Source organism: Phacochoerus africanus, chromosome 16, assembly GCF_016906955.1.
Source record: "Phacochoerus africanus isolate WHEZ1 chromosome 16, ROS_Pafr_v1, whole genome shotgun sequence".
In the NCBI taxonomy this organism is placed as follows: domain Eukaryota; kingdom Metazoa; phylum Chordata; class Mammalia; order Artiodactyla; family Suidae; genus Phacochoerus; species Phacochoerus africanus.
In genome coordinates, this window is record NC_062559.1 from 45,838,752 (window position 1) to 45,866,679 (window position 27,928).

General features: G+C 45.5%; 1 long non-coding RNA gene across 3 annotated transcripts in view; it reads right to left on the reverse strand.

Annotated features, from left to right (window-relative positions):
• Window positions 1-547: 547 nt before the first annotated feature.
• The window catches only part of LOC125117612 (uncharacterized), a 150,736-nt gene continuing 123,355 nt past the window's right edge, over window positions 548-27,928 (reverse strand). For 2 of the 3 annotated variants that reach the window (XR_007132662.1, XR_007132663.1), the window contains exons 4-5: window positions 23,854-23,943; window positions 11,612-12,364 (exon numbers count right to left, since the gene is read on the reverse strand). This is a non-coding gene — a long non-coding RNA (uncharacterized LOC125117612). Of the gene's footprint in view, window positions 1,154-2,323; window positions 2,429-11,611; window positions 12,365-23,853; window positions 23,944-27,928 lie in introns of those variants that run through there. The other variant, XR_007132664.1, reaches the window with a different exon arrangement.

Genomic DNA, 27,928 nt, shown 5'->3' on the forward strand with positions numbered 1-27,928 from the left:
AATGTTAACTGTTATTGTTATCACAATTGTTAGTTCAGCCTGTGTGACAATATTTCACTACAATGGAAAGAAATTGCCGATCTGCTTCTTGACAGCGAGTTGGCCATTGTTTGCTGCCTCCTTGGGCTTTCTCGTGTGTGTGTGTGTGTGTGTGTGTGTGTGTGTGTGTGTGTGTAGAGGGGGCTGCTGTTACTGGTGTTATGTCACACCTGGCATTTCCACTGGAGTCTCCAGGGCTCCCCACCCCAGCTGCAAATATATAAGAGACCCTGAGGTCAACACCTCCCTATGAGTCTCCAGAATTCTCCTGGCCCAGCCTGCAGCATTTTCCAGTATGAGTTCAGGAGACTTTCAGGTCTGAAACGAGACGCAAGGCAGGTCGTGGGGTGATTTAACACGAAGAAGGTTTTCCCCACTGGCCACTTTTACAGCATCATACTTAGGGAGGGCCCTTTCTGACGGCACTCATTCTGTTTGTTTCACAGTTTGGTGGCACATACAGTAGCGTTTTTCCTGTTGAAAAATGAAGGCTCTAAAATTAGATGGTGGCCGTAAATTTTTAATGGGAGCCTTGCACCGCTGACATTCTCCCCTTACCCCTGTGCTCCACTCAGCGGGGACAGCTCGCAGCTGCCAGCTTGATTTGTGGTCAGTTCTGCCTGCGGAGGAGTGACTGCCCAGGGCACTGAACACCGGGGGGGGAGGCAGGAGACCCAGGCCCCTTTCCGGGTGTCTTTCCAGCTGCTGCGGTCATCGTGGTGGAGAAGCCCTTCTCTCCTGGCCTCTTTCGACCCTAGCTGCCCGGGGTCAAGTCCAGCTCCCCACTTTTCCAGGCGTGACTCTGGGCATTGGCTTGACCTCTGTGACCTCTAAGTTGATAAGAACAATGAGACATGCCTCCCATGGCAGTGGGGACGAAACAAGATTTTGTTCGGGAAAGCTCTGGGCATCCATAGCAATTCCTCCTAAGCGCCCACCTTATCATCGAGCAGACTGGCATCTCCTGTTCTGCGTCACCCCCCCCCCTCCTCGTGCCAGGTGCTTACTTGTGCTAGCTTGTTGAAGCTCCACCGCCTTGAAGGGCAGCCACTGTCTTCCCGTGCATGACATTCCGTGAGGGAATCAGGGGTAAAGCCACCTGCCTCTGGACCTGCTGGGGATGAGAAGTGGACTCCAACTCGGCCTGATTCCAGGGTCTTAATGTTCTGACCACTGCTACCATGCAGATGGCTCTGGTGGGGCTCAGGGCCAGTAGACAGTGGCCTTGGCCTGGCTGTGGGTCCTTTCCCACCAGCAGCCCTGCAGGGTCTGGTGCAGGCTCTGTGGTTCCCCAGAGCCCTTTATCAGGCAGGATGTGAGGTGAGGGGCGCCTGCTTACCAGCCTGGCTTATCTGCTTTGGGGCAGGGCCTTCCTGGCTCGGGCCTTGTGGGTTCATGACTTGATAAAATTACCGTGACCACAATGAAACCACTGGTTTTGCTGAGGAGCCACCCAGACCAGGAGTCTGATGGGAGCAAGATGGGGTCATGGTTTAGATTTCAAAGACTGGACACGAGGGGGTCAACTCCCCAGCTTCCCACATGGTTCTGTCTCAGAAAAGCAGCTGCAGAGTTCCCATCATGGCTCAGTGGAAACAAATCCAACTAGGAACCATGAGGTTGCGGGTTCGATCCCTGGTCTCGCTCAGTGGGTTAAGGATCCGGCGTTGCCGGGAGCTGTGGTATAGGTGGCAGACGCAGCTCGGATCCCACGTTGCTGTGGCTGTGGCTGTGGCCAGCAGCAACAGCTCCGATTAGACCCGTAGCCTGGGAACCTCCATATGCTGCGGGTGTAGCCCTCAAAAGACAAAAAAGAAAAAGGAAAAAAAGAAAAAGAAAAGCAGCCATCTCTTTCTTCCCTTGGTCCTCCCGTTATTTTAAGAACTGAAAAGTGAAATAAAATGATTTTTCCCTCTTTCACACCTGCTTCACTGTCTATTGCAAATGGCAGTTCTGAGTTGTCCAGTTGCTTTTTCTACTTGTATATCCAGCTGCTGGTGATCAACCTGGCAGCCACTCCCTGTTCTTCTGTCCCATGTCTGGCTTTTCCTCTGAGGAGTCACTGCTTCTCTTCTCTCAGCCCTTGAGCCTCCAGTAGCACCTCTCCATCCCTGGATCGCTCCCTCCCACCTCAGGCTCAGGGGTACAGCACGTGACTCAGCCCCAGCCAATCAGAGCATTGCATTCCACTGACCGCAGAATTGGTCCAGGACTAGACACTGGACCCTTGCAATGGAGAGATTCCTTTGCCAAGCCTTCTCAGAAATCATTTTGAAAGGCTTACCTTCAACAGAGCAAACAGAGGAACTTCTCATCCACGTTTGCCTTCCTCCTGACATACCACCGGGTACCCCTGGAAGTACACGTCCTCCATTTTGAGAAGCATGTCCTGCAGGCAAATTTGAAACTCCTATATCCCCCATGTAAAGAGCTTCACAATTTAATGCGAACATCTTTTCAGCCCCATCTATTGCCACCCTGAGTTTCTTGCCATTTCTGGAACAAGCCACACAGTCTTCCACTTCTCCGGATCTGTATAGCAATTATTCCCCTTGCCTAGAATGAATTTCCCCCTCCTATGCCTAGAAAATTCTGGTCATGCATCTATCTAGATCCACATCAAATGTGGCCTCCTCAGGAAGACTTTTCACTTCCCAGATTTTTAGCTGCTTACTCCTCAGTTAGACACAGATCTTAACTTAGGCTTGTCTGATTCTCTCTTCCTCACTGAGCTAAAAGCACCTCCTAAGTACATCTGTATAGCCAGGGCTAACACAGGGTCTGAATAAAGTCTCATTGGATGGGCAGATAGATGGATGGACAGACTGATGGACAGGTGGACCAAAGTGCCTAGAAAAGCCAGCTCCTACACCTGCCAGAGCATCCTAGCCCAGCTGGCATCACTTTCGCGTCACAGTAGCAGTGAGTTACATACAACCTGGTTCTTACACAGGTATAATTCTATTTATTAATTGCCCGTTTCATAACAATTCATTTCACTGTCCATGCCTGTTAAACTCTTGAATACTTAATAAGGAAAGGAGAGCAGGGCCAGCTGCTCTTTTCCCTTAGTCCACCTGCTTCCTGACAGCAGCCAGAACAGGAGTCACTCTTAGTGCTGTGGCAGAAACCGGCTACCTGCCCACCAACCCCAATTCTTTGCCTCTCGGGCACACAGCTAGATGATATTTCCCAGCCTCTCTCAAAGCTAGGTGTGGCCGTGTGACAGAGTACCAGCCAATGGGATATGGATGAAAGTGATAGATACCAGTTCCGAGTCTGGTCTATGAAAACCACCCTCACCAGGTTCTGTGTGCAATTGCCCCAACTTCTGTTTGGCAATGAAGGGCTCTGAGGTACCCAGCTGGCAACAGAGATTCAAGAGGTGGAGACCCCGGGTTCCTAACTCACCATGTGGACAGCCACCGCAAATATCCATATTTGATCTGGATTGTAAATAAGAAATAGCTTTTTCTACTCTCAAACCCAGTGTTGTGCTGGAGCTGGTTTACTCTTACTTGTGAAAACCAGTTATTAAGTTTTGAGGAATTCTGCAAGTCAATTGTTAATATAGCCATTATCAAGAGGTAAGCTTGATAAACTAACAATTAAATAAATCATATTTTTAAAAAGTAGACACTCAAAACACATCCCAAGGAGTTCCCGTCATGGCGCAGTGGTTAACGAATCCGACTAGGAACCATGAGGTTGCGGGTTCGATCCCTGGCCTTGCTCAGCGGGTTAAGGATCCGGTGGTGTTGCCGTGAGCTGTGGTGTAGGTCACAGACACAGCTTAGATCTGGAGTTGCTGTGGCTCTGGCGTAGGCCGGCGGCTACAGCTCCAATTAGACCCCTAGTCTGGGAACCTCCATATGCCATGGGAGCAGCCCAAGAAAAGGCAAAAAGACAAAAAGACAAAAAAAAACAAAAAACACATCTCAACCTAGTGATTTTACCCTATTTGACTATTAAGTACTACTCGTGAGGTTATTTTTGGGATATACTGGGTAATGGTGAAACGGAGCAGGACCCTATGGTCCTTCTCTCCATGTCCTACACCTGCCTTTTGTCTATGGAAAAACTTTAGTCAAAGAATAAGTTTAATCAGAGAAGTGAGAAAATGCAGGAGCAAAAGAAAACAGTCAAATGAGACCAAATAATAATAATTTAGTCATTAAAGCCAAGGACCTTTATTCCTTTATTTCCTTCTCAAGAGCTATAGATAATCCTGAGCCATATCCTTTGACCTGTCGTATAGACACTGAAACCCCCATCTAGTGGAAGAAGTTAACTACACAATGAGCAGGCTGTAGCTGCCACAATGCCAAGAACTGGCCTCAAGGAAATGGGAGCAAATCAACCCTGGAACTGAAGATTAACTGTACTTAAAACAATCAGGATGATGCTGATCAGACCACTGCATGACCAAGTTCAAGAAGACTGTCAGAGCTGACTGTGCTGTTGCTGTAGGCAGCCCCCTCCCTCCACCCGTGAAAGCTCTTGCCCAACTGATTGAGGAGAAACTGGCCTCTGGACAGGAGTCTGCCCTCCCCCACCCCAGCTGCTGGCATCCAAAATAAAGCAGACTTTCCTCACTACCGATATTGCCTCTTTATTGGCTTTGGAGCAGTGAGCCCCTAGACCCCACTTCTGGTAACAATGGGAGTCACGTTGTGCCTTGAAATCAGCCACAGTAGCAGTATTTACACCATGGAAATTGGCAACTACTACAAAACAAACTCCCAGCCCCACCACCACCACCACTGGAAAGGGTTAAATATTGGCCAGCATCCCGTTCTACATCTTATCTGTTACAGGAACACATACTTCCCTTACACATTGGCTTTCTACTTTAGGAAAAGAGAACAAAACAGATTAAATGCATGTTGGCTAAATGCAGCTCGGTCTAAAGGAAAAGCAGCTACAGTGTCCACAGCAGCAGCCAGAGTCCTGGCATGTGAAGAATCAACACGTCCAAGGTGAATGTCCGTAACATTGCGTGCTGGAGATCCCGCGAGTCTTCAGAGCACAGGAGGGTGATGACGGCGGCAGGCAGTTGTCATTGGCTGCTTGCACATTTATTGGGTGACAAGTGTAAATAAGGGAGTGGAATATGGGTGCTGAGTTTTAACCCACAGCCCTTGCTGGAGAATATAAAAGCAAAGACACTCTGTTCCTGCCCCAGATTCATTGGGGAAGAGGATTTCTCCATGTTCTAACTCTCAGCAAAGGCACACATTTTGGCACCAGCGTCTGGAGTGCACTCACGCAGAGCAGAGAAGCCGAGCGGATGAGAAGGCCATGGCCAAGGCCGATCCTGGGCTGCAGGTGTGCGGACAGCAGGCCTTGGGCCAGCGCCGGATCAACGGGGTTTGAACGCACCAGGTTTGCAAGTGGCAAAATGATGGAAATAATTATCCTTTGTGGAAGCCATAATATTTCACTTAGAGGAAAGCAGGCAGATCCTTGGGCATCGCAGCCCTCCTCCGCAGGATATAAACTGCTGAAGTAGACCCCAGAGTGCAGGGCCATTTGCGAGAGACATCACGCAATTCGCAGGATGTTTCAGTGCAGACACTGAATGGACTAATTCTGCTAATAGAGTATTTGATTTAATGGCACATTAAAGGGGAGAGGGGAGCGAGGAACACATCCTTCAGCACAGCAGCGGATGGGTTACTGCAGATATCGCAAGAGGAGCCAAATTCCCCTCCGCCTGCACCAGGCAAGAGAGATGCAGGAAGAACACAGGCATTTGCAGGCTGGGTTTTGGTCCAGGAGCACAGCACAGAACCCTTCAGGTTAAAGGAATGCCTCTACACAGAGGCTATAATGACTGGCTGGAAAGACTGACCCACGCGATGACAACTTTGTTAAAAAATCAAAGTTGCCAGATCACATCAGAGTAGAATAAAACAGGAATAGGCTTCACTTAATGGATGGTCCCATTTCCTTTCTGAGTCACTTGGTTTTGGTCCTTTGTCCTTCGGTTCCTTCTGTTATTTTGGAGTGCCTTGCGTGTGTGTCATCTTGTAACCTGGGAGAGAAGTGCTACTGTCATCCTACTTTACAGATGAATAACCAGGGTACAGAGAGGTTAAGTAAATTTCTCAAGGTCACACAGCTAGTTGGAGTCAGACCTGGGATTTAAATCCAGATGTCTCTGACTCCAGAAGCTGGGTTCTGAACCCTACAAAGGATTCTCCTTTCAGCTGGAAGCTGGGGCCCAGAAGGGCTCATCAAATATCATCACCCCAAAAAGCCCAAGTCAGAAGAGATTGGTTTAAAGAATCGAGCAATTACATCCCCAAAAATACATATTTGGAGCAAATTTTTACTTTTTCAAGTTCTGTTTTTCAATTTTTAAAAAGTACTTCCCTAAAACAATCCAGTGGGACTCTTGTAGTAATTTTTTTTTTCAAGCAAACTTTGTCTTTTTCTGCAAGATTCGTATATAAACCCTGATGGGAAATGGTGGCAAATTTTAATGATTTTGGTTTGCTCATTCTCTGTTTAAAACCTTCTCCTATTTTTTTTCCCATTCAGCTGCCAGAATGCCCTTTCTGATCAGCTAATCAATGCGATCAGCTTAGTCCCTTCAACCTACAGCGTCTTCCGGTGAAACGGGCTGACCTCCCCAGCATCCCGCACTCACCAAGTGGCCTCTCCTCCCATCTGCCCACCCTCTCCCTCTGACTTGCCTTTACACATTGATCACAGCAAGCTCCCTGCAGAGTCTCCAGGACTTTGCATGGTCTATCTGCTCCATTCTTTGACTTGATGATGCACAATTCCTGCTTCTCCTGTGAAAGCAGCTCTGGGTCACCTCCTCCAGAAAGTCCCCCTGGACTTCATCTCCTTGCCTTACCTGTGTTTGGGACTGCTTCTCTCTGTCCTGCACTGAAGCTTGGGCTTATTTCTTTGACAGCCCTTGCTCCATCTCATCACTCTCCCCCACGTGACAGCATCCTTATCGCCTGGCACAGTGATTCAACATTGCATAATAGGATCATCCAGAAAGTCTGATTTAATTGGTCAGTGGTGGGCTAGGGTTGAGAACCTCTGGCCTTATCAAGGTTTGCTGAGCGACTAATTGAATGGATAGATTATGAAAGAGCACCCTGGGGCACAGGGCCTGAGGTTCTGGCCAGCCTCTACCCGCCATGGAGACGATGACCTGCTCTGCCCTAAAGACTTAGAATTTGTTTATGGAGGCTTCTCAGTGATGCCTAAGGTTGGAGGCTACGAATTCAGACCCTGGACGTTCATGGACTCCTTGCTGGACTTCAAGAACATGAATGGACTTTCACTTGCTGGACTTCCACTTGTTCTAATACACAAAATGGGAAAGATATCCCTCCCGCAAAAAGGAACCATTCTGTGGAGCTGATGGCAGATGCTGTGAAGTTACCAATTCTGACTCGAGAGGTACCCCTTTCCTCCTTGATCAGCTGGGATGAGAGCTCATCTCAAGTTCTCTGCCAACTAAGAATGCAGAACTCTTGGCAGTTGGAAGGGGGAACAGCACTGCCCAGTGACCACCGGTAACACCCCCACATGCTCGAGGTCAGTCATCCCGACTCGGGCTACGCCACCGGTGGAAGTGTCCTGAGAGCCTATCCTGAGGTCACAGTGGAACAAACCCCCGCCTTTACAGCCAAGTCTGGGAGACCAGCTCGTGGAACACAACCACCTTGTCCCGCTATTGCTGAGGCCTGCAGGCGTGGAGAGACCCCCTCGCTAAACTGGCACCCCTTTATCATCATGCTGGAGAGAAGAAAGCTGGAAGTCCCAGAGGTTTTAGCTCGCAGAGCCCAATCTCACAGGCTAGAAAATCGTTGGAGATCTCTTGCATTTGAAAAATCACAGATGCATGCTCTGCCTTCCAGCACCAGGCAGGAGAAATGAGACAAACAAGCTTTGAAAATAAATCTGACTCTCTCATGGCTCCCGATAGCCGACAAGTGTTCGTCCATCTGCCGCAAGCACTCACACTGTGAATTCATTGATTTGATAATACTCTGGCATAATTGATTGAGGAGACCGGCTTCTTGGCTTGCCTCCACATTTGCTATCTGATATCTTCCCCACACCGCCCTCTCCACTCTTTGTGTGGCGAGAAGGAGAAACCACAGGTTTTTCTGGCACTTTCTGATGGGATGACACCTACACTCTTGGCTTTCCTGAGACAGCATGCTTTTTGAATTCTCGAATGTCAGGCACTGTTAGTTGAGTGCTTCTTTCCACCGGCAAATCTTACTCATCTTCACAATACTGCCTGCATCCTCTCCACCCTGGCTGTCCATTTGTATTTACAGGTAATGAAAAATAACTAGAGCTGGGTTATCTGGAGTCTCTCCCTACTAAGAGGGACACAGCAGCAACCACGGACTGACACAGAACAATGATAACTGCAGGACTGTCATATGAGATATTAGCCCGGGGAATAATACTGATCTTTCTCCTCTCAGCAACCACAACAAGCCTCTCTGCAATTGTGACATTCAGATGTCAGCACCATTTCATTAAATGGAATCAGAACAGCTGTGAGGATTGCTGTTTTCTTTATTTTATAGCACCAAGTCATCATAACTTACTTTACAAAGCAGCTAGCAGCCAGCAGGTGCTACTGGAATGGAAAAGCCGACTGCAAAAGGATGAACTTGAAATGGGGACAACACGGGGACTGGTGGACTCGGAAGCTAGCTGGGAGCCCCGTGGCTCGCTGCAAATGACCCGGGAGTGCATGGTTATGTGGTTATTCATAAAGATATACTGCAGGACAAGCTGAGCGTGGCATCTAGTAAAGAGATCCCTAGATAGGAAAGGCCGGTTCAGCCTGTGATATGCCACTATCTGGGCCGGCAAGAGGCAGAAGCTCAGGCAGTAAAGCACTTCTGTACCCCTCTCCTCCCTGCCATACTCAGCCCCACAGCCCTGATGCAGTGTAAACCCCCTCAAAGCATGGTTTTTAGCTCTTGGGAGGCACTTCAGCTTCTTCAGTGGGACAGCATGGCCAAGACAGTGTGGCTTAGTGGTTAAATCACTGCTGTTCCCCGGAAGCAGGATGGGTTTGCATTCCTCCTGTGCTGTTTATTAGCTGTGTCACTGGGCAAACTACTTACCCTCCACGTCTCAGTTTACTCATCTGCAAAGTGAGCATCCTGGGAGAGTGTATCTTGTCAGTACTTTGCCCTCACTTTTGACCTGACCGTTTCACTTGCCTTCCTTGTCTGAAAGCTTTTTCAGGGCCCACTCTGGGCTCCCCTGGCACCGATGCACCAGAGAATTAATTCTCCCCAGGAGGAGCTCTCAGTCAGTGAGGATGGGTGCTGGTGTGTAAACCGGTGCTGGTATATAAATGCCTCAACTCCCTTGTCCCTTGAGCGGGACAACTCTAAGACACAGGTTCTGTGCCAACTCCCAGGTTGCTACAGCCGGTCAATCTGCAGTTGACCTCAGTGGCCACTTGCTTAACAGCAAAGCCTTTGTCCTTCCTCTGTCTCACTTCCCCACGTGCCTTCTGGGGTTTCCTGAAATCGTCTCCCAAATAATTTCACTGCTCTTAAGGAAGGGGAAGGTCTGCCTTTTTCTCATTAGTCTGTCCAGAGGAAACGCTGTTTCGAATTGCCCCCCCGCCCCCCATAGATGTGTTGTTTTTTTGTTTTGTCACTTTTTTTTTTTAAGCTGGTGCTCAAGGAGACCAAGTAAACATACACATGAGATTTTCTGATTCCCAGATACATCTAGTTTCTCTTCTCCGCCATCCTCAAAACCCAGCAGTGAGCCTTCCCAAAGTACTACCAGATTCGCCATCCATGTGGTTTGATACTAGAATTATCCGAGGATTTTATTATTTGAAAACTCCTTCATTAGGACAGTGAACTAAGTTGTACGTTGCTTTGTACACCCAGCCCCACATCGTGCTTCCATAATGTGGTGGATGGTACTCTATTCTGACCAAGGGAACCACTTGCTGTCCCCCAGGGTCGCAAAGCCACATTTCCAAGGACCTCAGAGCAAAGTTTTAACATCTCCGATGCCAGTTTTTTCTCAACTTCCAACATATAATTGCATTGGGAACATTTCCATAGGAGGAGAAACAAAATCCACTAACCAGTTTTGCTCTCCTAACCTTGAAGATCTTATAAGAATTCAACAAGAATTCAACTCTGCACCAAAGGCTGAGTGTTCCTTGGTAACAGTTCTTGTTGAGAATTAGCAGTTACTCATGGAAAGGCTGAAATCTAGAGCTTGTTAACACATTTGGTTGGAGCAAAGGTGTTAATAAAAGTAGTATTTGCATTCATGCCTCATCAAGGCTAAAGGAAACTGGGGAGAAGAGTCAGGTTAAGTTCATCTGCTGGAGGAGAAGAGCAATTCAGAGCACATGCTCTCTTAATAGACAGTCACGTAAGAATAACAGCTGATATTATTAATCCTCATGATTTTATTTTATTTTTTTCATTTTTTTATGACTCAGATGAATTTATCACATCTGTAGTTGTATAATAATCATAACAATCTGATTTCACAGGATTTCCATCCCACAGCCCAAGCACATCCCCCCACCCCCCAAACTGTCTCCTCCGGAGAACATAAGTTTTTCAATGTCTGTGAGTCAGCATCTGTTCTGCAAAGAAGTTTCGTCTGTCCTTTTTTCAGATTCCACATGTCAGTGAAAGCATTTGATGTTGGTGTCTCATTGTATGGCTGACTTCACTTAGCATGATAGTTTCTAGGTCCATCCATGTTGCTAAAAATGCTGGTATTTCATTCTTTTTGATGGCTGAGTAATACTCCATTGTGTATATGTACCACATCTTCTGGATCCACTCCTCTGTCAATGGACATTTAGGTTTTTTCCATGTCTTGGCTATTGTAAATAGTGCTGCAATGAACACTGGAGTACATGTGTCTTTGCAAGTCGTGGTTTTCTCTGGATAGATGCCCAGGAGTGGGATTGCTGGATCAAATGGTAGTTCTATGTTCAGTTTTCTGAGGAATCTGCATACTGCTTTCCACAGTGGTTGCACCAATTTACAATCCCACCAACAGTGTACGAGGGTTCCTTTTTCTCCACACCCTCTCCAGCACTTATTGTTTGTAGACTTTTGGATGCTGGCCACTCTGGCTGGTGTCAGGTGGTACCTCATCATGGTTTTGATTTGCATTTCTCTAAGAATGAGTGAGGTTGAACATCTTTTCATGTGTTTCTTGGCCATCTGTATGTCTTCTTTGGAGAATTGTCTGTTTAGATCTACTGCCCATTTTTTGATGGGGTTGTTTGTTTTTTTGGTATGGAGCTGCAGAAGTTGTTTATAAATTTTGGAGATTATTTTTATTTTTTAAAGGAGCATCTTATTTTATTTTATTTATTTTGTCTTTTTAGGGCTGCACTCACAGCATATGGAGGTTCCCAGGCTAGGAGTCGAATTGGAGCTATAGCTGCCAGCCTATGCCACAGTCACAGCAACTCAGGATCCGAGCTGCATCTGCGAACTACACCACAGCTCATGTTAAGGGCGGATCCTTAACCCACTGAGCAAGGCCAGGGATGGAACCCACCTCATGATACTAATCAGGTTTGTTAACCTATGAGCCACGAAGGGAACTCCAATCCTCATGATGTTAACTTCGGTCTTTGGGTCCGGGAGCCTATGCAGACAAACGTCCATAGACCTGGGTACCCGGGAGCCACATACAGCTCTGCAGGTTGGTCACGATACTTTGCACAGGCTGTCGTTCTCTGATGGCTGGACCAATGTCAACTCCCTCTGAGAGCTGACTCCTCCCTGAGGTCTATAATCCATGAGAAGCCTGGTGATTCTGATGTTTGTCTCAGGGTAACATTTGTTTCAATTCTTCCCCCTTTTAATCAGTTCAAAGTCAGACCTGTTTCAGTGCTGATGGGCCAGCCACATCCTCAGGGAGCACTCCTGAGCTCGTCTCTGCTCACATGAGGAATTTAGGGATGCCTGGCAGACAAGCCTCTTATTGGAACCAATGAGGCCCATATAAAGCTTTAGGGATGTTGACAAACCCGCTCTCTTGGCTTTTGTAAAATATCTCCCCCTGGTGCCTTGGACAGCCCCATAACTTGTCCGTGGAGAGGGCTGCTTCAGAAAATTGCAGTCTTTATGGTGGCAATTCAGCCTCATGTCGGAGTCCTTGATCGTAAAAGGTATTTAAATTTAAAAGCGAATTTTGATGTAAAGTCTATGGAAACCCACTTGCTCCCAGTTATTCGGATACTCTCTCCAAGCAGAGACCTCGGGGCCGGCAGCTTCATGCCTATTTCGTTTTCCCATTCAATCCATTTTCACTGAAAAGGAGACATAAGCAGTGAAGCCAATATAGTTTTATTGGATCCAATGCACTGCCACTAAAACAAATATATGTACACTCAGGCCAATACACTTTTATTAAAACAAATAGAATTTAATTCAAACCAGCATTCAATACGTTTTCTCAAAGCAATGAAATTAAGCTCTACCAGTACTTCTGCTCAATATGTTTTCCCAATCAGATCCATTTGAACAAAGTGAAATATATTTATCATAGATAACACAGTTTTATTAAAAACAAATTTGCTGAAACCAAGTTTCCCTTTGAACTGAGAGAGAAAAATTCTAACCAGTTGTGCAATTAGATCATAGGGACAGATGCATTTTTACTTTAGCAAAAAGCATTTCTATTCAAGTCCACTTAAAACACACTAATGAATAATAAAAGTTGCTCCAACAATGTCTTGCATGGAGTATTTCGTCAAAAGTATGTCCTTTGGGGTTGAAGCACAAGCTGGAGCATAAAAAGACACTCAGAGGAAAAGAACAGTGCTGGGAATATGATTACAATAAATTCCGATTTGTAATGAATAAATATTGACGTCTGCTCGTGTTGCTTAGTGTGAAGTTGTTGGACGTGTGTGAATACACAGACATGCTCAGGGACATTCTGGAGTTGTGTTTGCTACTATACCCCGTTATGCAGAAAAATTCTTCCTTATTTGTGTTCAAATGTAACTTCTCATCCACCTGAGGTCCCGTAGGGATTAGCATGCATAGAGAGGACCTGAAGGGATGGGAGGGCGGGTATTTGTGTGGCTCTTTGGAGGGGATATCAATCTTGGTGCTTAGATCACAAGCCACCTTCAAGATTTCCATGGAGAGGGAGAACCACTTTCGAATGCCATGTGCCTTCCGGGGGGGAAAAACTCCCTCGCTCCCTACGTGCGAGAGTATCCAAGTGCATTCCCCCTCCACCCAGGGCCACCGTGCTCCTGACATGAACAGATCTGCAGGAGAGGGAGCACATCCGGGGAAATTAGAAACCCACCCAGTCAAGGAACATCAAGGTTCTGATCCCTGGCCAGCGTGAACCCCACCCTCTGCCTTCTCTGCCTCCATCCTACTCTGAGGCTGCAGGCCACAGGGATAGAAACAAATATATCTATTCTCAGCACAAAGCAGCCCAGAAAATGCTAAGTCAAGACTGTGGACTCCGAGTACTATTTCCTCCTTCCTGCCTGGAACAAGTGCAAAAGTATAGATTGTGCCCACAAGCCCCTGGGCAAATGATTCACTGACCTCTAGGGCACCTGGCCTTGAACAGACTAGACCCACCCTCCCTGAAACACAGCTAATCAAGGAGGATCCCTTGAGAATGGTCAGCCCCGGATGTTCACCACAGAATTGTTTATAAAGGTTGTTGGAAACTCAAATATTTAGCGTGAAGGGGATTTGCTAAATGTATTGTGATAACATCTTTCTGCTGTATCCTCCGGCATTAATACCAACATAGTATTGCAAGCCTTCAAAGAGATATTGTAGATTTATTGAATGGAAAATGTTCATGGTATATCATTAAATGAAAAAAATGTTTGGCAAAACATTATGCGCAGTAACTTATCTTTGTAAAGTAGGCACGCATATCTAGGCATAGATAAAAAGATAAAAAGATTACACCAAAATGTCAATAGTGGCTAAGTGAGTGGGGGGGATTTATAGATTTCTCTTATTTGAATGTGTAATTGACAAATTTCCTACAATAAGCACGTATCACTTTTGATATAAGAAAAATTGATTTCAAAGGGTGGTGTTAAGTCCAATCTGAAATGCAGTGACCAAATATTGGGTCTGCCTCTGTCATCTTAACTCTGGCATCCTTTCAGAAAGGGGCAGTGGTCCATGTCACATTTTTTGTCTTTATGTGAGACTCTATTTGTTCAACTGGTCATCCAACATGCACTTATACAAGAACCCAGGTAATAAATTTTTCCTTGAGTTTGTTCCAGGAAGCAGTGGCTTAGTGAGAAAAAAAAAAAAAAGATGTACATGCTTTATTTTGTCAGATGAAATGAATTATGTCACCCATACTTTCCTTTTGCCTCAGCTCACAGCCATGTCTAGCTGTTCTAATGGTCTCACCTCAGATGTCTGGGGACATCTAATGCCTCTGCTTCTTTTCCATAATTTCTGTTCTACTTTCTTCCCTTTTTGTTCTTTTTTTTTTTTTCTGTATTTTTGCCTTTTCTAGGGCCGCTCCCACAGCATATGGAAGTTCCCAGTCTAGGGGTCTAATAGGAGCTGTAGCTGCCGGCCAAAGCCAGAGCCACAGCAACGTGGGATCCGAGCCACGTGCGCAACCTACACCACAGCTCATGGCAATGCTGGATTCCTAACCCACTGAGCAAGGCCAGCGATCGAACCCGCAACCTCATGGTTTCTAGTCGCATTCATTAACCACTGAGCCACGACGGGAACTCCCCCTTTGTGTTCTTTTTTTTTTTTTTAATACTGTGTTTACCTATAAAAGAGATTCAGATTTATTTTGGAAATAGATTAGAATTAACAACAACAACAAATCCTATGGAAGCAAGTCTTAAACAAATATAAATATTTGACCATGATTTTGCAAAGAAAGCTCCTATTGCTTTCTTGGTGTCCATAGAGCCCCAGCTACCTGGGTGAGTGACACCTGAGAAGGAATCCTGGGGAAATTGGGGCTTGGGAGTTATCTCCTTCCCCTTGCTGAGATGCAGGACCCTCTGCTTAGGACAGAGGACACTGATAGGGGCAGGCCAGAGGAGCAGCTTCCCTGCACAGAGGAGCAGCTGGGGCGCCCCCCTGTGGCCTGGAGGCATTAGATACGGAGTGGAAGGCGAGCCCAGGAATGGAAGGCAGCCGCTCTCCTTCCCTGGGATCCTCCACCTGCCCTCTGGGGGAGGATTTGCTCTTCTGGGCACTTCATGCACGCGGTTCAGCTCCTTCAGGTCAACCGGGTCCCTATTTGGTACTTTCTTGTGCCCCTCTATGAGAATGGAGGGTGGGGGTGAGAAGGAGGAAGGACAAAGGGATGGTTTGGTGGTTGGTGGTAAAGAAGGAGACAGACAGACAGACAGCGAACGGAAGAGACAGCACAGAGTGCACAGAACACGTTTAATTACTAGTGACATTTATCCAGCTGCAGCCGACATCCGGGTGGAATAATTGCTGCTCATTGTATTGTTTTAGATGAAAATGCTAGAAATAAATGGAACTGTCAAAATTGTAAACCTTCCCATCTTCATTAAAAATAAAGAGTTAAGAAATGAAAAGCAGGAGGCAAGGAAGCGAGAATGTTCTGAGATTTCTTTTTTTCCCTCAAGGCCATGTTCCTGACGAAGGTTGGCATTGAGGCACCCCGTTTTCTGTCCTGCTACTAACAGGTACTTGGTTTTCTCCTCTCTTGGGAAGGGTCGCCCAGAACCCCACTCCTCCCACCCCCAGCCTCTCCCAGCCTGCACGTCTCACCAAGACCATTTGCCTTCTAAGCATCCTCCTCACCAGTTCTTCCTTCCGGTTCTGGGAAAATGCCTTCTCCAGAAGCTATTCATGCATGGACCAGTCCAAACCTCTTAATGAACACTGAGCTGGACCCTTATCCCCATTTTACAGAGGTGGAAACTGAGCTTCAGAGAAGCTGAGTAACTGACCCCAGGTCACACAGCTCCTGCAAGGGCTGATTGACAGAGCTAAGACTCTATTTTATTTTGGGCCACAGGTGTGGCTCATGGACGTTCCCAGGCTAAGGGTCGAATCAGAGCTACTGCTGCTAGCCTACACTAGAGCCACAGCAACACCAGATTCAAGCCTCGCCTGCGACCTACACCACAGCTCGTGGCAACCCCGGATAGTTAACCCACTGAGCGAGGTCAGGGATCAAACCAGCTTCCTCATGGGCACTAGTCAGGTTCGTTTCCACTGAGCCACAATGAGAACTCCAACAGAGTCAAGATTCAGAGTCATCAGCTGACTCCAGAGCAGGTGGTCTGCCCCACCCCTGGCCGCATTCCCAGGAAGTCACAGGGATCACCAGGCTGCACGGGCGCTCGGTACAGAAGGGGGAACTGAGGCCTAGAGATGGGAAGTGGCTTGCCCAAGGTCACCCCGACCCTGCCAATGAGCCTTGGGCTCTCTCCTCACCACCCTGCTGCAGAGCTCATTATAGCTAATACATTCAGATGTTTAAAACCTGCCACTAAAATTACTGCCAGCATTTTCTAAGAGAAAGCAGCTTAGTTCCACCTTTTTCTCCATCATTTAAAAGAAAAAATCGAGGCCTAATAAATAACACACCTGTGGTTTTGTCATCTCCTTTCATTTCCTCTCCCTGCCCGCGAGTGGTGGTGCCAAGATGTGACCACATGGCTCCAAAATGGGCCAGTGGGAGAAGGGAAAGGCTCAGAAAAGACAACTCTCTCTCAATTCATTTCCAACCAATGTCCTTCCCATGTCTCTGGGAACCCAACCAGTCTGTTGGGCTTGGGAAGTGACGGAAGCCAAAGTCTGGTCTGCGAGGGAAAGAGGAGGCCACTAACAAGGAGCTGAGAAGTACGTGGAAATCACGCCCCACCTGCCCAGGTGCAGGGAGCAAGCAGGCCAAGCCTCTGTGCTTCTCCTTGCCTGGGAGAGGGCCAATCACCTGTTTTTGTCAGATTCATAGGCTCTATCAAGAAAAGAGACCACACGGGAGTTCCCGTTGCAGCTCAGCGGTAATGAACCTGACTTGTATCCATGAGGACATAGGTTCCATCCCTGGGCTCACTCAGTGGGTTAAGGATCTGGTGTTGCCGTGAGCTGTGGTGTAGGTCAGAGATGCAGCTTGGATTTAGCCTTGCTGAGTCTGTGGGTTAGGCTGGTGGCTGCAGCTCCGATTTGACCCCTAGCCTGGGAACCTCCGTGTGCCACATATTCGGGCCTAAAAAGCAAAAGAAAAGAAGAGAAAAGAGACCACACAGGGATATTTCATATTCATTGAAACATGGAGGTTTAACTGTTGATTGAGACAAATAGGATGGCAGAAAGGTAAACTTGAGAATCAGATGGATTTTGTTCAGTTGGGACTAAGCTACTGACTAACCACTCAGCTAGGGGTCTTGGGAAAGTTATTTAATCTCTCTGAACCTCAGCTTTCTCATCTGTAAAATGGGACATTAACACACAGTGGATGTTCAAATATGTATCTGAGGAACTGAAACTGAAGTTTTGAGCGCTCAAAATCACTTAGATGACCGGTTTTAAATAAGCAGAACAGGAGTGCCTTTGTGGTGAAGTAGGTTAAGGATCCAGCATTGTCACTACAGCATTCAGATCGCTGCTATGGTGTGGGTTCAGTCCTTGGCCTAGGGAACCTCTGTGTGCTGTGGGCATGCCCCCCAAAAAAATAAATAAAAAATAAAATAAGCAAAATAACCCAATTCCTGTCCATCCAGAATCCAATGACCCAGTGTAGAGTTGCAAAGGCAACAAAGATCTTAATGGCTGAATGTCACTGGAGTCATCTTAAAATTTATTAGATTCCTGAGAGCGTATGTTGATTGTGTATCCTGGAGGCGATGCACAGTAGCCAGAGTCAGCCCTCTCTCTGTCGCTCAAGCTGTTAGACTGACGTAGATTTCTAGGACCAGTCACCTATGAGTAACGGTAAGTGTGACTATGCACACACACACACACACACACACACACACACACACACACACAGGACCTCAGAGCTCACCAAAAGGAAGGCATGAAGAAGCAACTCACTACATTCAACCATGGCCAGCTCCTGCAGAGCTTGAGAATGGTGTGACTCTTCTCCCTAACATCCCAGCAGCCTAGAGTATCCCCAAGCTTTTAAAGAATGTATTTACTATCCAAACGCTAGCAGACATCTTCCCGAAATCCGGAAGCATTCTGTCAAGAGGAATTAACGAAACAGAAGATGAGTGGCGCTTCTCAGCTATTTTATCACATCGCACCTTCAGCAAAGCAAAGCCTGTCCTTGCCTCATCCGTGACGGCTCTGCCCGAGGAGTGAGTGAATGGGGGCAGATTTCGGTTTTAAATGCCTCCTGCTATCATTTGGGCAAATGAGCTTCCTACGTGGCTGGACTTTATGTTCCAGCCAAAGAGAATGTTCTTTCCCTGTCAGAAGCTCTGACAGCCCAACGCCAGAGTGAAATATCAGTAACCTCTTAACATTTTTCTTGATTTCTTTAAGAGTGAACATGAGACGTATTAAGAACAACAACCCAATCATTAAACCCCGTGTGGTTCTCCTAGGAGCCAGCTCTATTGCTTTAATCAGATTATGGACAACTCATTCTCATCCTGGCCATTTATCTTCTTTGTTTATGCAACACCAAGTGGCATTCTTCTTAGCATCAAAAAACAGTAATCAAAATTGAGAACCACAAAAGACCTTTCATTATGGACGGTGTTAAGTAACATCTATTTGCTTTCATTAGTTTCCAAACAACAAGTACCCTGGTTCTGATGAAACCTGGCATGTGTTAATTATATCCGAGGTCTGGGGTTCTTCTGTCTACAATAAAGGATGACTTAACAATGAAGCCGGGGCTGAAATTTGAGGCTCCGAGGCCTCGGGAGTCACCTGCCTCCATGTGCTTCATCAGTGAAAGTTTCTAGCCTCAGAGTGGCAGCGGTGGAGGTGAGCTTGTCACAGAAAGTTATGGTCGGGTTTTTTTGGGGGGTGGGGTGGGGGGGCTTCTGTTTTGGTGTGAAGCCCTCAGCTTTATCGCCCGTTTTATGGGCTGGAGTTAAATGGCAGTACAATGCCGTTTGCTCTCTTACTGCTCAGCACTAACAGCCATCATGAGCCGTAATTAGAAGTAAAACCACCACATAAATAACATGGCAGAAAAACTGCCACTAGGACGAACCAGACGGTGGCTACGGGAAACTTCAGCGGGTCCTGGGTATCCATCACACTTAAGAGGCACTGGGTGTTTTAGCCCAGATTTGTCTTACTAAAGCCAAAACGGGAGCCGCTTAGACTTCCAAAATAGCTCTTAAAAATAGACAGCGCCAGTTTAAACAGGCTGTCTGCTGCCGAGTGTGATGTAGGGACACTTCGCCTGATGACCAGGACAGCTGCAAAGGCTGGGAGGGAGACGATGGGCATCAGAGGCGAGGGAGGGAAAAGAAAGTGCCTGGTGAGGAAGAGGCACGTGGACCTCCTCCACCAGGAGGGTCTGGACAGATCTCACTACAGACCTGAGACGTTCCTGCGCTCCATTGAACCTAGAAGGCTCTACTCCCACTGGGGGAACCAGTGAAATCGGGTGTCCTTGCGGAGGTTGCTTCTGTGACTTACACTCAGTGATGAAGTGGGAGCAGGGAGACCAACGTTTTTTGAGCACCGAGGCATTCTACACTGATTTTCTTTAATCCTCATAACAGCCTTAGGAAGTCAGAGAAAATAAATTGAGTTCTACTCTGGGATAGGGCCCCCAAGGAAACAGGACCCACAGCCTGCTTTCTGTCTTTGGCCTGCCATATGCAAAGAGGCAGCAGATAAGCAATTAATGCAGGGGCGCCATAATCAGAACCATTTCCTTTTGCCTGATTTAGGTTCCCTCACTCAAGGGTTAGGAAATAAACCGAACAGAGCCTGGAATGGAAGGACACGTGGTGGACAACATTTTTCAATTTTGAATCACTTTAAAAAACTGATTTAAGTACATCCACTTGCTTTAAAAATAAGTCACATATATTTTTCTATAAATCAGCCAGAGTGGTTAAGGTCTAATCTTCAATTCGGAAAAAAAAAAAAAAAAAAAAAAGGACATTCCTCTGGATAGTCTAAAAGCCCATTTGTGTTCTCTAAAAGAGGAGGTTTGCTTTCTCCTTTCTTTCTGCCTTCGCAAAATCAAACAAATAAAAACAAAAACAAATTCATCAAAAACTGTGTTGACAGGGGTTTTTTAAAAAAAAAAAAAAAGAAAGAAAGATTGCGTCTGATATTAAGCAATACATTTTAGTGGAACGGCTCTCTCTCTATATCCATAGGTAACACAGCTCCATTTCACATGTGAATTTTTGTCTGCATTTATATCTCCGCAGGCCACATATGATGTGACATGGACATTTTTTTAATTAAGATATGAAGTGCTCATTTTTTTTCGTGGGCCTGCTATATTCTAACAAATTTACTACGTGTCTCAGAAAACACATAGCTTTGCCAAAGTTGGTGAGTAGCCCAGCATGGTTTATCTCCAGCCCACAGCTCTTTCACTGAATTCAATACTGCAGGCACAATTTAATGCAAACCCAATTTATGACTTAATGCTCTAGGGACCGTGGTGGGAGATTGTTACATTATTCTTTTCTAATCCTATTTGTGTTTTAATTTGCTAAGTCTGTAATGAGGTGCATGCCTTGAATAGATTCAAGATCTTTCGCATTGCTTTTGACTTTGTTTAATATAATAGATTTTACAGTTTGCATTAAATACCCAGGTGCTACGGTCAGTATTATCTCTTTATTTTCTCAACTAGAGTGAATAAAATTACACTGTGAAAGTAATTGTGTACATGTTTCCTTGTTTATTGTAATGGTTTATTTCCTATTATAATTCTTGATTCAAATTACATCTAGTTCTCCAAAAGTCAATTCTCCATGGGCTTTTGCTTCCCCCTTCACATACGATTGTTCGTCTCTGAAAAGAATGGAGTCTTGGCTGATAATTGATTCGTTGAGTAATAAGAGCATAAGTTTTCTAGTCTAAGTTATGATACTCCAGTTAAACAGAAGGGGAAAAATGAGGAAGGAAAAAACGAGAGGGAGGGAGGGTGGGAGGAAGAAAAGGTGCTGTGTCACTACAGAGTCATTATTTTATTTCTGGTGTTTGGCTAAAACGAACAGTGCTAATCAGGGTTGCACATCACCCAAACCCACAGTGTGTCATTTGCTGTCCATAACTGTGTTATAGCCAATTATAGCTAAATTCTCTGTTCTGATGCACAATCAAAGTGCGTCTGGAATGCATTTTGCTATTTTCTGAATCCTATTATTGCCGACATGTTTATTACATTCAGAAGATGGCTTTCTGAAATTACATTGGAATTGTACAACCCACCTGCCATTTACAAACAAAAGGATTTAAACATTTCTTAACAAGGAGAAAGTTCATTGAGCTCTTTCCTGGTAACTTTTCTGTGTTATTTTCCTCCATGACCATTTTTTACAGGGCTCATGGCTCAAATTTTTATATATTTCTCAAAATATCTAAATCTCCAGTTAGGGTTTATTTTTTAACTGATAACAACCGAGCAGGTCAAAGAGAAGTTGCAAATTAGCCATTGGCACCAGGAGTAGAAGCTTGTGACAGTTTTCACTGTGAAATTTTTCACAGGCTATGTATAAAGGGATTATAAAATGGACCCTGAATTATGTCTATTTGATAGCCCTGAAATCACTCCTTTGATGGCCTGTCAAAAGAAAAAAAAAATTCGACTTGTGTCCTTAAATTTCACGTGGGGCCATTTTAAGAGGAAAGTGAGTGTTGTTAGAAAGACACATGATGTCTCTTTGAAAATGTAGCACCTCATCATTAATTATTAAGGGAGAAATGAAAGTGTTTCTAAACCCAATGCTTTCCTTTTCCCTTCCACTGAAGCTTATACTCTTCAATCCCCCCGACCCAAGCTTCCTTTATTACTGGTATTTGCCTCCAAGAGCCAGGGGATATTACTACCTTTTTATTTGCTGTTTTTACAGGACCCAACAAAGTGCTTTTAAAATATATAACCACTTAATTCAAGTCAAGCTTCTTCAATACTCCTTTCATTCAAGCCCTTTCTAATTTGTTTTCCTCCAGCCAGGAGCCGGGAGAAGACACTGTGATTTATGTTTTCATTTATTTATTTTATTTGGGCTTTTCATTTAAGAAAAGAAATTCTGCACAACTCCCACCACCCTCCATTCTGCATCATCTCACCCCACTCCACCCCTTCTCTTTGGACCATTAAGATTTTCCCAAGGCCAGATGCTGGAGCTTTAAATGGATTTCTTCAGAGCTTTGACCATGTCTGGAGGAGGCTTGGTCTGGGGTGCTTCGGGGGGCCCCCAGGGCAGGAGCTCTTTATGCCACTCGGGGTGGCCACACCCCAGTGCTTTATATGACCATCTTCTTGAGGACGCCCCCGTCTCTTTTTCCCTTTATCACGTCACACCCTGCCCAGCACAGAGCTTCCCAGACAAAGCCCTGGAAGCATTCAGCCTTTCTCCAGTGTTGAAGGCTGCTTTGCCACGAAGCTTAGATTTCCACGTGTTATTGCTCAAATCTACACATTGTTTTTGTTTGGGTGCTGGGCACGGGGTGGAGGAAACTTCTCCCTGACTGTGTGAGAGCTTGGACTTGACACTTAGAGCCATGGGTTTGAGTTTCTGTTCCATTTTTCACCCAGTGGCCTTGAGTGAGTTGCTCCTCTCTACACTGATTCACTGACCGGAGCTAGTCAGTCAGCGACTACTTGCTAGTTACCTACCACGTGCCAGGCACCGAGTTAGGCACAGTGGGTAAGAGGTAGCAACACAGACACGGTTCCTGCCCGCACTGATCTAGGGAGACTGACAGGCAGGCAAACATTTACACTAAAATGTGTCAGGCATGATAAGAGCGGAAGCCAGGCAAGCCTCCTGGAAAAAATCGACATAGAGGTGACCTGAAATCAGTTTCATCCACTGTTAAATAGGAGGTAATATAATACCTGCCTCATGGGGGCGCTATGGGAATAAGTGAGATAATGTACAATAATGCTTTGCACTCCTCCCCACGTGAAGAACTCCAGTAAAAAAAAAATCAGAAAGCAATTATTGTCATTATTACTAAGTACCATCCCAGGTACTAAAGAAATTAACATTAAAGAACCACATAGCTCTTTTTTTTTTAATAGCGAAGACTAAACAATAATGTCTGTAGAATATTAAAGTAAATTTGAAGATAAATGGAACTAAAATTAATAGGCTCTCTCAAGTAAAAATCATTAGCAATTGGGTCTTTATCAAACACCAGCTTCTCTAGGGCAGAAAGGATCAGACAGCTCAGTTCTACTTAAAAAGAGGACCCATCCTTCCCAATGAGTCTTGGAAATTCCCAGCAAAATATGGCTCCTCCAAAGCATTCTTACCAGTTTATAAAAGGTGATAACATTTACTTTCATTTAAAGAGAGCCAGGAAGCATTTTTTATGGCCACACCCCCTGCATACAGAAGTTCCCAGGGCCAGGGATTGAATCAGAGCTGTGGCTCCAACCTATGCTTCAGCAACACCAGATCTTTTAACCCAGTTTACCAGGCTGGGGATTGAACCTGAGCCTCCACGGCTACCTGAGCCACTGCAGTCGGATTCTTAACCCACTGTGCCATGGCGGGGACTCCCAGGAAACATTTTTAAATGAGTATTTATACATTGGAAAACGTATTATATTTGCCCAATATAACTTCAGAAATAAATTCCCACAGAGACAAACTTTGGCTTCACCTACCCTGAATAAAAACGGAGACCGTGGTTCATTCCAGGAAGCACTGCATCTGGGTAGGTACGGTGTGGGGAATGAAGCTCTCTAACACAATGCCTAAAAATAAATAATCAAGCATTAATGAACATGATCTTTGCTTATCACAAAAATGCACAAATATTTGGAGAAAATCACCTGTTAGTTGCAACAGAATTCCTCTTAGGAGAGAAAACTGTTTCCATTTTAGCAAATATTTGAATGGCCATTTGGATGTCTTCAGATGGGGTCTAAGAGAAGTGAATTGTTCTGCTTAGTAACAGAGGAATAATATTAGCGAAATGCTCTGCTTAGTAATTTTGAGGTTCTGGAAGCACCCAAAGAAGCAGAGAGAGGGGAAGAGTATTTTGAGGGATAAGGACAGAGCAGCTGATGGGAGATGTTTAGGAGGAAAGCTGGCAAAGAGATTACCTTGATGTGGGCATGACGGAGGAAATATGACCAAAAATGATGTCCAATATTCAGTTTTTAGTTAGTGGTTAGTTGTCTGCCAAGCTGGCCTGCCAGGAAACACTTGCCATGTGTGAGAGGGCATACACACACACACACACACACACACACACACACACACACACACTCACGTGGAATTGTCATCATAGATCTCTATGTATTGTATTATATGAATAGTTATCGGAAGGTCTCAAGGAAAGTGAGGGTGTCTTGGTGGCCACAGAGCAGAGAAGAGAGGGCAGCTGTGGGGTCCAAAAGAGAGCCAGAGGTCAGCAGGAACAGTGTATTGGAGTAAGAGACCCCCAAGAACACGAGCCCCTAGAAAGTCACAGAAATAGTGGGCAAGGCACTGATTCACAGCATGTGGACACGAGGATTTCAGCTCATTTTACCCCACCTGCCCTCTATGTGCGCTTATAAACGCTGACAAGCACTTCATTCCTCTCATTAGAAATTCCTCCTGAGGCAAGGTAACCTAATTTTTCTTTCTTTCTTTCTTTCTTTTTTTTTTTTTTTAGGGCCACACCTGCAGCATACGTATGGAAGTTCTCAGGCTAGGGGTCAAATCAGAGCTACAGCTGCCAGCCACAGCCACAGCAACTCGGGATCCAAGCCACGTCTGCGACCTACACCACAGCTCACAGCAAGGCCAGATCCTTGACCCACTGCGTGGGGCCAGAGATCAAACCCGCATCCCCATGGATACTAGTCAGGTTCGTTAAATGCTGAGCCACGAGGAGAACTCTTAATCTAAAAATTTAAGCAGCCATACCCTCTCGTCAGGATTTGGACTAACTGACGACTTGAAAAGACCATGTGGAGCTACCATTCAGATTTTCAGAGATGCCAGCAATAGCACCTTTGGTTTTTAATTGTACTATCCCTTTAAGTAGGAGACCCCTGTCTTCAATGAACAGTTGCTGATCCAATGATTAATTGATGGCAAAGAGTCTCTAATGACCTAATAGCTCATTAGGGTTGACTGAGCCAGCAGGGGTCTTTGAAAATGTTTTTTATTCCACGATGCGTCTTTGAGAGTTTTCCTGTACATACATCAGACCATGGCCCAGGTTATTAAACCTGCAAATGTGAAACCACAGCAAGAACAGGATGGACCTACAAATATTACTTGGGAGTATAAGGGCAGATATGGAACCCACATGACAAAGATGCATAACAGAGCCAAAATCATATGACGGGGAACTAGAGACAGACGTGCTGGGAAGCAAATGGGTTCCCAATAGGTGATATCTTATGCCAAGAATTCAACTGTCACCATAATAGTGTGGGTAAATACACCATTCATTCATCATCTAATAAATTAATGTTTATTAAATAGCTATCACTCTTATGGTAGTACGTAAAATGCTTTATATACATTACAAAATTTACACAAGTGTAATGATCATTTCACATATGAGAAAACTGAACCTCTGGCAAGTTAGGAGGCACAAAAGAATTATATAACATGTGATACACACACACACACACACACACACACACACCAAGTCAGGAACAGATCTGGGACTCAAATCCAGGTTTCTCTCTAAAATTCCTATTTGTTTCTCAGCACATTTCCCCCGGTAGGGTTCAAACAACTCAAGCATCTTAATCCACTGGATGGGTGAGTTCCCTTCCTGGCAACAGCCCCCATCCACTGATGGAGCTGGAACTGCCTGCCGAGAGACAGGGAGAAAGATGAGAAGCAAACACCCTGGAAGCGTGACCCTACGGTACAGAAGTATCTCTAGCTAAATGTGAGAAGACACTGCTTGTTATATTTTTGTTCAGTACAATAAACCCCACTTAATGTTTAACTGAACTGAAGTTTGAATTGAAAACAATCATCGGGGATGAGACTAGAGTATCAAGAGCATGGCCCAGGCACAGATTTTGAAAGAGAGCTACGTCCGTAAATTTGGCCAAGATATTCATTCTCTAACTTCCGTCCACCAGGGCGGAGGGCTGCTCTCAGGGGCATTCGTGCCTTGGCACTTCAGGCTCCGACTGGCCTAGTGACGGCCCTCTGGTGGAGATGCTTGGGGAAGGATGCTCAAGATAAGTACCATGGGGAAAGGACATCTAAGCAGGTCTTTGAAAGCATCTGCTACATGTGCTTTTTTTTTCTGGAGGAATGACTAGATCAGCCCCCAAGCCCACATCTGTTCATGAACATACAGAATAGGAACATATTTTTACCTTGGTAGATTGTGGTTGATACAGCCTCCCCAGTACCATGAGAGTATATAATACTAACATAAACATCCTGAAATATGTCCAGCTATGGAGAGGCAGCTGTTCATCCCTCTTTTAAGGGATTCAGGCAATGTCGGTTGACCTCTATTATAGAACTGGCATATATTAGCTGAAATAATACTTGAACAGTTTTTTAGTACCCAACTATATGTTCTGTTATAAGGAATAGCAAATGTTTAATCATAAATATTTTAATGGCTTCAGGGATTCATGGTATTCAATGACCGTGTTAAATGATAATAATCACATCTGGTTTATTACTATAGTAATTCAGCAGCTTCTCTTCAGCAGTTATTTTTTATTATATGTGCTGTGCTACTGTCATGGTCATTTATAGCAGTAATATTTTAAAGTGGCTCATTTGTTTGTTTAAGGACAGTTTCACAATATATTTCCGTATTAATATACATTTCGCACTATTATTTCCAAGCTGCCACTGGAAAATTGATCCTAGCCTGCTACGACTGGAGAGGCCAAAGACACGTGAAATGCCCAAGCAGAGATGGAGCGGGGTGACCAGACGGGGCTGTCCCAGTGCCCATGGGGGCTCTGACAACCACGATGAACCTTAGTCACAAATGAAGGTGCACACTAAGAAAGAGTTAAGCTGTAATAATGTCAAGAGAAGACCTTCGGTTGGGGGGAGGCATTTCAAGCAAAATACCATCCCAGAGGCAGCAGCATTTGGGAAGAACCCAAAGACACATGGTTTGCAAAGCTTGAGGCTGTCATCAGGCCTCAGCAGGCTTCTCAGTTTCAATAACAAAACAACAGTGAGGAGGCGAAGAGTGAAAACGTGAACTCGCAGGAGTGAAGCAAGGACAGATCAAGGTTAGTGGCTGGGTGGCTTAGATGCTGACATCAATCTCAAATCGACTCAAAGTGGGCATTAGGAGTGAATTGCCAAGGCTCGAGTGAGCAATGCCCCATCCATGTCCTTTCGTTCGAGTGGCTCAGAGCAGCAGAGATTATATTGGATTTGTGTGTGATGCCCACTGCCCTTCTGCCCTGTACATCACAAAGTGTTGCTTGTGAGGGGGTAAATGTTAGCCTGAAATCATATATTGCTCTTTAGTGGGGAGGGGGAGGGGAGGGGTTCTTAATAACCCAGGAGAGTTAATTTTCTGTGACATTCTGCTGAACCAGGTTGTGGAAATTCAGAGGAGCTCAGAGAAAACTGCCAGGCTCCTGCTCTGCTTCCTCTTGGCTGGATCCTGATTGGTTGGGTGACAGAGGGCAAATGGCTTTTATGGCTATGAATGATGTATGACTGTAAAATGGTCTGTAACCAGAAGTGCCAACTGACATGCCTGCTGATTTAACAGACACCCAGGGTTAT